The following is an 8,740-nucleotide window of genomic DNA, read 5'->3' on the forward strand; positions in this document are numbered from 1 at the left end:
AGCCCTGAGCTCCCCCCCAGTCTGGTAGTGGAGAATGGGGGCAGAGCTCCAGGAGCCACACTAACTGTAAAAGAGCCCCATGCGGTTTAGCCAGCCGGGATAGCACTTGCACACGTTTTCTTGTATCTGTTTTGCTGCGAGAGTTAACAGTGACGGAGTACGTCACAGAAAGTGGGTGGGTTTATGCAATGTAGGAGTACGCAGCAGCAGCCAGGGAAAGCAGTGCGATGAACCCAAGTAACCAGACTGATAGAATTCTCGGTCTTTAAGCAGAATTGTGTGTTGAATTCTTGCTTTGAATTATGACGTTGGAGTCATTTGGGGGGGTGATTGTCACTTAAGAGTTTCCTAGTTGTCAAAGTCTCCTTGATGGCATTTGGTCCCTGTCTGGGAGCTCCTCGTGGTGACGTAGAAAGCTGTGGCGGAGGTAGGGCTGTCTCGTTTTTCAGAATATTGTTATCGCTTCTCGGCCTTTTGGCTAAGATCAAGTGTAGTAGGTCGCCCCATCACCATTACCCAGCCCACCTACTCGTACCCATGACTATTTGTACCCCCTATGCGGATGATTGACCCTCACCGCTTACCACCTGTGTCTTGATCTCGCCCACCGCTTACCCCCCCCATTGGAGACATCACAGTCTGTATGTATTATGTGTTCTGCCAACCCTGACATAACAACATCCCCCCCATACTCTGTATGTTCCCCCAATGACCGACAACTGACTCTTCAAATCTTTTGTACCGTTTATTTCTAAATATTCTCTAATAAAAATTTAAATCTGTTCTTATCAGTTTAATATCTGATACGTCCTCTATCTGAGGACTATATATTAAATGGATTTTTGGAACAGGGAGATGGAATAGGAGCTTGCTCCATCCACTCCACGCATCGACCTGGTATTGCAGTACCTCCAGGAACGGTGCACCTCCCCTTGGGGAGACTATTGTGGTGAAAAAATAGAATCTGTTGAATGTGTTACACCAATACTGACTTGGACTCAGAATATAGTCCAGGAGTGGCATACTAGAGATCACTTATTTCCTGATGCTTGTATGTACCTTATGAACCAGCAGGTGGCTCCACAGCCAACCCTGGAGAGAGGAAACTGAAGTCCTGCTCTGCAGACGGAGCAGAGCCAGGCTCGTCTGACTGGCATCATAGCTATAAGCATAGTGCCTATTCCAGCATAACTCCCCCACAGAGACGCTATTCCAAATAGAAGCAACTTGGTTCCCCAAAGTTACTACTCTGCTTTGATGAAAAACATCATCTTCCATCTCAGGTTTTCCACGTACTGCCAATGGATGGTATCCTCCAGGGTCCTCTCCAGCATAGTTCTCGCTCTCAGAGTGATGATGCTGTCTCTTCCAAACACAGCTCCCCTGGGTACCTGGCGACATCTTGGCTGGAAGGGGCCACGGCGATTCGCTTCCTGATGATGTCACGCACAGCACTCGCCACAAAGTTCCTCACCGCGCAAGTGATCGCCGCAGCGTCAGACAGATCACCCCCTTTGAGGGATGTTGCTGCCTCCCTGCCTATGCGAGACGTACACCAGCTCGTTACTGGCCCTCCAGGGAGGTACATCCTCTTCTTTGCCAGGTGCCTGATGGAGCTGTCTGCCTTGTTGAGTGGTACCTTCGCCACAGCAGTTAGCACCAGGCAACCAGGATCTGTTTTTTTTTTTTTTTCCAGGAGTCGTTGTATCAAATACCTTCCTTTCCTGGGGCTATATTTTGTGTCTTTACGCTACAGGAAATAGTAACAGACTCCTAAAGTGACAACAAGCTATATAGGTGAAAGAGAGAGAATGGTAATCGTTGGGCAGGCATTGAGAGAGTGCTGGTGCCTGGAGCCGGCCCTGTTTTAAACGGCCGGGACCAGGGCAGCTGCTCCCTTTGCCCCTCCCACATCTCACCCCCGTTGGCAGCCGGGTGCCAGGGGAGGCAAAGGGGGCAGGGACGTTAAAGGGGCCGTACCAGCAGGGCTGCCGACAGGGAAGCAAAACAGATACAAGAAAATGTGCAAGCGCTATCCGGGGTGACTAAACCGCATGGGGCTCTTCTACAGTTACAGTGTGGCTCCTGGAGCTCCCTATTCACCCTCCCACCACCACCATTCTCCACCTACCAGACTGGGGGGGAGCTCAGGGCTTCTGCCCTGCGGCAGGGTAGTGGGGCTAGGGGCTTCTGCTGGAGGAGACTGGTGCCTGCCACTTTCCATGCACCGAATGCTTAGGGCAGATTGCCTAGAAAAATGCTGCAAGAAAAGCTGACCTCGCTCTCTCTTAGTGGTCGCTTGTCTATCTTCTGTCTCACCCAGGACCGCTAATTAATTTAGAGGAAAACACCGCGGAGACACACACTGACAACAAGCTATATACGTGAAAGAGAGAGAATGGTAATCGTTTGGCAGGCATTGAGAGAGTGAGAAAATCTAGCCTATATTCAAGAAAAAATAACTATTCTAGGCTTTAATAGCCTACAAATCATAGATGCACATAGTTTGAAATATTCTGAGAACTTGGTGAGCAAGTGATGTCAATCGATTGATAGATCGATAGAACTTCCTTCGCTTCTGTCAAAAGACTCTATTTATCCTTTCGTCAGGACTCTGTGATATTTACTGTGAAGTTTTCCGAAACTGATGGAGAGAAGCCAAAACAAGATCCGCTCGACCCAAGTCCATAAGACGTTCACCTGCAAACTCAGTCATGTGAAGCATGGATAGCGCATGAAGCGGAAAGCAGCGTGTGCACTAAAGTACACAATTGTACCTATACAGCTCAAAAGAAGAACCCACGAACCCTTAAGAAAATGAAGACGAACACTATACGACTCAGCGTGCTGGACCGTAAACAAAAGACAGCGCCCTTCCGGCTATCACCAGCCAAGGGGGACGCTATACACGACCTCACCGTTCGGCCCCCGACCACCAGCAGCGCAGCAGAGCTGAGCGGCTTCCTGCCTGCTTGCTCCATGTGGCTGCCCGCATCTCCCTATGGCCCCTGGGCAGGGTGGGTTTGTTCCAGGGCCTGCACCCCAGACCACCGCACCCCACTCAAACTCCCTCCCAGAGCCTTAGGCAGGTGAGGGTCAGAGATTGGAGGGGTGGCCTGCCACCCCTGATAGCATGGTCTGTTTGAGGGACCATGTGCTGAGCCTAGCAGCCTTTAAAAAGCCCGCTCCTAAGTGACCAGAAGCGCTAGAGAACAGGAGAATTTTGCAAGGGGGTTCTCCAAGTGAAGGAGGAGCAACTATGTGACCCCTGGGCTGAGTGGCTGCAGTGTGTGTTTGTGGTGTACTTGCTGCTTCACTGAAGTATACCGTGTGGTCTGTTTGTTTGAGGGACTGTATGCTGAGCCTAGTGCTCTCCTCTGCAACTTGAGAGCTTCTTAAGGAGACTTTGATCTCTTTAGCACCCATCACCTTTTAAGCAGGTAGTGGGGCTATGCAGGGAGAATAAAGCTTTAAAAAGCCCACTCCTAAGAAACCAGAGGAGCTAGAGAACACACTAGAGAAATTATTTAAGGCTCCCGATTAAAAGAAACTATACAAAATCAACCTGGTTAGAGAAATTAGTTTCTCTTTTTTTATAACCACAATGCTCTCCGAGGGGAGGTGCACCATTCCTGGAGGTACTGCAATACCAGGTCAATGCGTGGAGTGGATGGAACAAGCTCCTGTTCCAAAAATCCATTTCAAATATAGTCCTCAGAGGACGTATCAGATATTAAACTGATAACACCTTTAAAATTATTAAAGCGAATGTGTAAATTTGATTTTAAACAAGGTCAGAGGGAAGGTACTGTACAGCTAGGGTCAGGCTGGCGATTGGTCCTCCCTTACGTGCTGTGGCTCTGGGGAAGCCGGAGCGTCAGTGGGGATCAGAGTTAGATGCAGTCGTCTTCCCCTGCCTCACCCTCTGTTGTGCCTGCAGACTCGCGGGGTGGCTCCTCTCGGTCTGGCAGAGAAGCTTGAGGAGGTGAAGGCGCTCCTGGGGCGGGGCTGGACTTGCTGGCTACACATCTCTTTGCCTGGTAGGACGGCATGTGGCATTGAGATCCTGGCTGTGGAGTGCGTTCCCCTTGGAGCAGCCTTCCTCTGGGCAGCAGGGTGATCAGTAGCTTCGGGGTCCCGGGTCGAGGAGGTGTTTCCTTCGGGAGCATCCCTCTCTGGAGCAGCAGGGCAGCAGTCAGCATCCTGGTCCTGGGTCGTTGTCGGGGGGGGGGGGAGGAGATCCTATGGTAGCAGCCTTCTCCAGAGCAGCAGGGCGAAGGGCAGCTTCTGGGTCCTGGGTAGAGGTTCTCCGCGGGTCGTCGTCCTCCTGAAGAACTGGTAAGATGTTGTTGCTCCTAGCTGTGAGGTTCCAAAGAGCCGTCCTCGTGGAGCCAGGCCTCCCTGCAGAGGTATCCCCAGGGGTTTTCTATATATTCAATGTCCTGAGAGACTAATGGGGCCTCTTACACTTGACCTATCTTAGGGCCTCAGAATGTCATCATCTGGCCCTGGCAGGGGTGGGCCAAACTTACTGACCCTCCGAGCTGCATACAACAATCTTCAGACATTCGAGAGCCGGGACGCGCCTCCTGGGGCTCAGGGCTTCAGTCTCATGGGAGATGCCTCCCTGGGCTCGGGTCTTCAGCTGTGTGGGGAGGGGGTGAGACACGCCCCCCCCCCCCCCCGAGACTCTCCTCCCTGCTGGGCAGAAGCCAGAGGCAATATGAGAGGAGGGTGCATGGGGGTGTCCCCCCCTGATTTTTGCCAGAGTTTGCTATTTGCTGGCCCTGCTTGGTCACATGGTGTCACTGGGCCCCTTCCCTGTTGCTCTCAACTTTCCTAGATGCCTTTAGGCTCAGCACATGGTCCCGCAAACAAACAGACCACACTATGGGGGGCGTCAGGTTTGTAGAAATTTTGGTGGTGCCCAGAGCCTGCACCCCCCCCCCTTCCTAAGGCTCAGGGAGCTTAGTAGGTGTGGGGGGAGAAGGTGGTGTGGGGTGCAGGCCCTGGGCTGGGGCAGGAGATTAGAGTGCAGGAGAGGTGAGAGGTTGGGCTTTGGGAGGGAGTTTGGGTGCAGGCTCTGGGCTGGGGATGCAGGCTCGGGGAAGGAGCTCAGGTGCTGGGTGCAGACTCTGGGCTGGGGCAGGGGGTGAGGGGTGTGGGCTCTGGGCTGGGGTTGGGGTGCAGGTTCCGGGAGGGAGTTTGGGCACAGGCTCTGGGCCCCCTCCCTGCACGGCAGCTTCTGGAGCAGGAAAGCTGAGGCAGGCCGGCTTTAGCAAGAGCGGGGCCCGATTCCTGGGGGCGGGGCTTGCTGCAAGCCTCGCCCCCAGGAATCGAGCCGCGCTCCGGCCGGGGTTGCCGGGCTTGTGTCCGACCCGGAGCCGAGCCGCGGGGGCTGGGCCGGGCCGGAGCCGGGCCGCGCCGCGGGGACCGGGCTGGAGCCAAGCCGGGCCAGAGCCGCTGGGGCCTGCGTGCTCAGCGGGAACGGGCCGCGCCTCCCCGGAGCCCTTCTCGTCCCCCACCACCCCATCTTACCTGGTGCTGCCGGCCCGCCCCCTGCTTCTTTTCAGACTTCCCGCAAACAGGGGAGGGGGCGGAGCGTTAGGGAGGAGGGGGAAGTGAGCTGAGGGCGGGGTGGAGAGCTGCAGCGCGGGGCCCTCGCAGCGCGGGGCCCAATTCAGCCGAATCAACTGAATCGGCCTAAAGCCGGCCCTGGGCTGCGCCTTGGGTAGAGGCAGCAGCAAACAGCTGGGAGCTGCAGGGAGAGCTGCTGCCTCTCCCCAAGGAACTGAAGCAGAGGCCCAGCCCTGCAGCTCCCAGCTCTTTGCTGCTGTTTCCCCCTGCAGAGCTAAAACCTGGGAGCTGAAGGGAGGGGCTGTGGGCCTTGAGCTGCTTAGGGGGCAGGGGGGGCTAAACCTTAAATTGTGCCCACCCTCTCTCCACAGTCAATGTTCACAGTCAATGGAAACAGCCCCAGCACCTGCATCGCTTCCAGAGGGACCAAGCCTAAGTCCACAGTCCAAGCAGGAACTGATGTCTCCAGCATCAAGGGAACAGTTCCAGGCCGAGCAGGAAGCAGATGACAGCCTTCAGAAAGCTTGGGCGGCGGCGCGGAGCACCCCACTGCCTCTCAGCTCTTCTAACCGATCCTGGTTTGTTGTAGAAAAAGGACTTTTATACAAGGAGATTCTTTCTGGTGGGCACCAGGAAGACTGGCATCCTCAAAGACAGTTGGTAGTTCCCACTAAGTATTGGGTAAAGCTCTTGAGCTTAGCCCATGACTTATGCAATGTGACTTATGCATCCGAAGAAGTGGGTTGTAGCCCACGAAAGCTTATGCTCTATAAATTTGTTAGTCTCTAAGGTGCCACAAGTACTCCTGTTATTTTTGCGGATACAGACTAACACGGCTGCTACTCTGAAACCTCTCTCCACAGGCACCCGTCTCCCCCAGCAGAAGCCCCTAGCCCCACTACCCTGCCGCAGGGCAGAAGCCTTGAGCTCTCCCCCAGTCTGGTAGGTGGAGAATGGTGGTGGTGGTGGTGGGAGGGTGAATGGGGAGCTCCAGGAGCCACACTGTAACTGTAGAAGAGCCCCATGCGGTTTGGCCAGCCGGGATAGCGCTTGCACACGTTTTCTTGTATCGGTTTTGCTGCGAGAGTTAACAGTGACTGAGTACGTCACAGGAAGTGGGTGGGTTTATGCAATGTAGGAGTACGCAGCAGCAGCCAGGGAAAGCAGTGCAATGAACCCAAGTAACCAGACTGAAAGAATACTCTGTCTTTAAGCAGAATTGTGTGTTGAATTCTTGCTTTGAATTATGACGTTGGAGTCATTTGGGGGGGTGATTGTCACTTAAGAGTTTCCTAGTTGTCAAAGTCTCCTTGATGGCATTTGGTCCCTGTCTGGGAGCTCCTCGTGGTGACGTAGAAAGCTGTGGCGGAGGTAGGGCTGTCTCGTTTTTCAGAATATTGTTATCGCTTCTCGGCCTTTTGGCTAAGATCAAGTGTAGTATCTGTTCTTATCAGTTTAATATCTGATACGTCCTCTATCTGAGGACTATATATTAAATGGATTTTTGGAACAGGGAGATGGAATAGGAGCTTGCTCCATCCACTCCACGCATCGACCTGGTATTGCAGTACCTCCAGGAACGGTGCACCTCCCCTCGGGGAGACTATTGTGGTGAAAAAATAGAATCTGTTGAATGTGTTACACCAATACTGACTTGGACTCAGAATATAGTCCAGGAGTGGCAGACTAGAGATCACTTATTTCCTGATGCTTGTATGTACCTTATGAACCAGCAGGTGGCACCACAGCTCCGCAGCCAACCCTGGAGAGAGGAAACTGAACTCTGCAGACCGAGCAGAGCCAGGCTGTTGGGACCCACAGGACGGTCCAACGACTTACTGCATGGCTTGCCATGTTGTAGCAGTCTGCCACCCGCCCATAGGCCAGGTAATCATCCATGCTGCATTCGGTGCAGTAAACTGGATAGCCCCCAATCTGTTGCTGGACTTCTGCCTGCAGTCTCTTTTTACTCCTGCAGCTCTTTCCTTTCTTCTTGTTTTGTGTTTATCAGGGGTCTTGTTTTTTTTAATTGCCTTAAGTTGAAGGAACGTTAATGAAGTTTATCTACCCACTCACTCCCCCGCTAATCTCCCTCAAAGCTTTCCTGATCCCTAGCTCCTCTGGTAGCTTAGGAGCAGGCTTTTAAAAACTCGGTTCTCCCTGAGTAGCCCTAGCCCCTGGTTATGTAGTTCATAACAGTTTAATCATCATTAAAAGTGTGAAGATACCAACGATAGACACATTCTGTAACTAGAATGTGAAAAGTATATAAAGATTCTGAAAATAGCCTCCCCTCCCACCCCTCAAAACTAGCACAGTGCCCCCTCCCCAAACACACACCTCTTCAAAAGCACCCACTGGCAAAGACAAGAGTCAGCGCCTGTGCTACAGCCAACAAGCTCACCCCAAAGGTCACATAGTCGCTCCTCCTTCACCTGGAGAACTGCCTCCCAAACTCACGTTAGCTCAGGGGTCTCACACTCAAATGGCCATGAGGGCCGCATGAGGACTAGTACATAGGCCAGAGGGCCACATTACTGACACCTCCCACCCCCACCCCCCTCGGCCCCGCACCCACTCCACCCCTTCCATGAGGCCCAACCCCTGCCCCGCCTCTTCCCGGAAATCCCCACCCCAACTCTGCCCCCAGGGGGTGCAGGAGAGGTGTGGGGTGCAGCAGGGGGTCTGGGTGCAGGACGGGTGCGGCAGGGGGTCAGGGTGCAGGAGGGGCGTGGGATGCAGGAGGGGGTTCAGGGCAGGGGGTCAGGGTGCAGGAGGGGTACAGGATACAGCAAGGGGTCAGGGTGTAGGAGGGGTGCAACATGGGGCTCAGGGCAGTGGGTTAGGATGCAGGAGGGGCGTGTGGTGAGGCAGGGTGTTCAGGGCAGGGGGTTGGGGTGCAGGGTGCAGCAGGGTGTTCAGGCAGGGGGTCGGGGTGCAGGAGGGGTGTGGGGTGAGGCAATGGGTTCAGGGCAGGGAGTCAGGGTGCAGCAGGGGGTTCGGGGGCAGGATCTGGCCCAGCACCTACCGGGAGGCAGGGCAGGCTCCCTGCCTACCTGTCTGTCTGCCCTGCCCCGCACTGCTCCGGGATGAGGCTGGAACGGGCAAAGGGGGGCGGAGGGGCTGTGTGTTGATGTTGCTTCATGCAGCGCCTCCAGCAGCT

The 8,740-nt window shown here is 54.2% G+C and overlaps 2 non-coding genes and 1 pseudogene across 2 annotated transcripts; 2 read left to right on the top strand and 1 right to left on the bottom strand.

Annotated features, from left to right (window-relative positions):
• Positions 1-740: 740 nt before the first annotated feature.
• On the top strand, positions 741-931 carry LOC135890659 (U2 spliceosomal RNA). Its single transcript, XR_010562225.1, has one exon. It is a non-coding gene; the product is annotated as a U2 spliceosomal RNA (small nuclear RNA).
• Positions 932-3,616: 2,685 nt separating this feature from the next.
• LOC135890642 (U2 spliceosomal RNA) lies at positions 3,617-3,769 on the bottom strand (annotated as a pseudogene).
• A 3,210-nt stretch (positions 3,770-6,979) lies between these two features.
• On the top strand, positions 6,980-7,170 carry LOC135890649 (U2 spliceosomal RNA). The gene has a single exon (XR_010562216.1). It is a non-coding gene; the product is annotated as a U2 spliceosomal RNA (small nuclear RNA).
• The last annotated feature ends 1,570 nt before the right edge of the window (positions 7,171-8,740 follow it).

The sequence above is a fragment of the Emys orbicularis genome, chromosome 16, assembly GCF_028017835.1.
Source record: "Emys orbicularis isolate rEmyOrb1 chromosome 16, rEmyOrb1.hap1, whole genome shotgun sequence".
NCBI classification, from domain to species: domain Eukaryota; kingdom Metazoa; phylum Chordata; order Testudines; family Emydidae; genus Emys; species Emys orbicularis.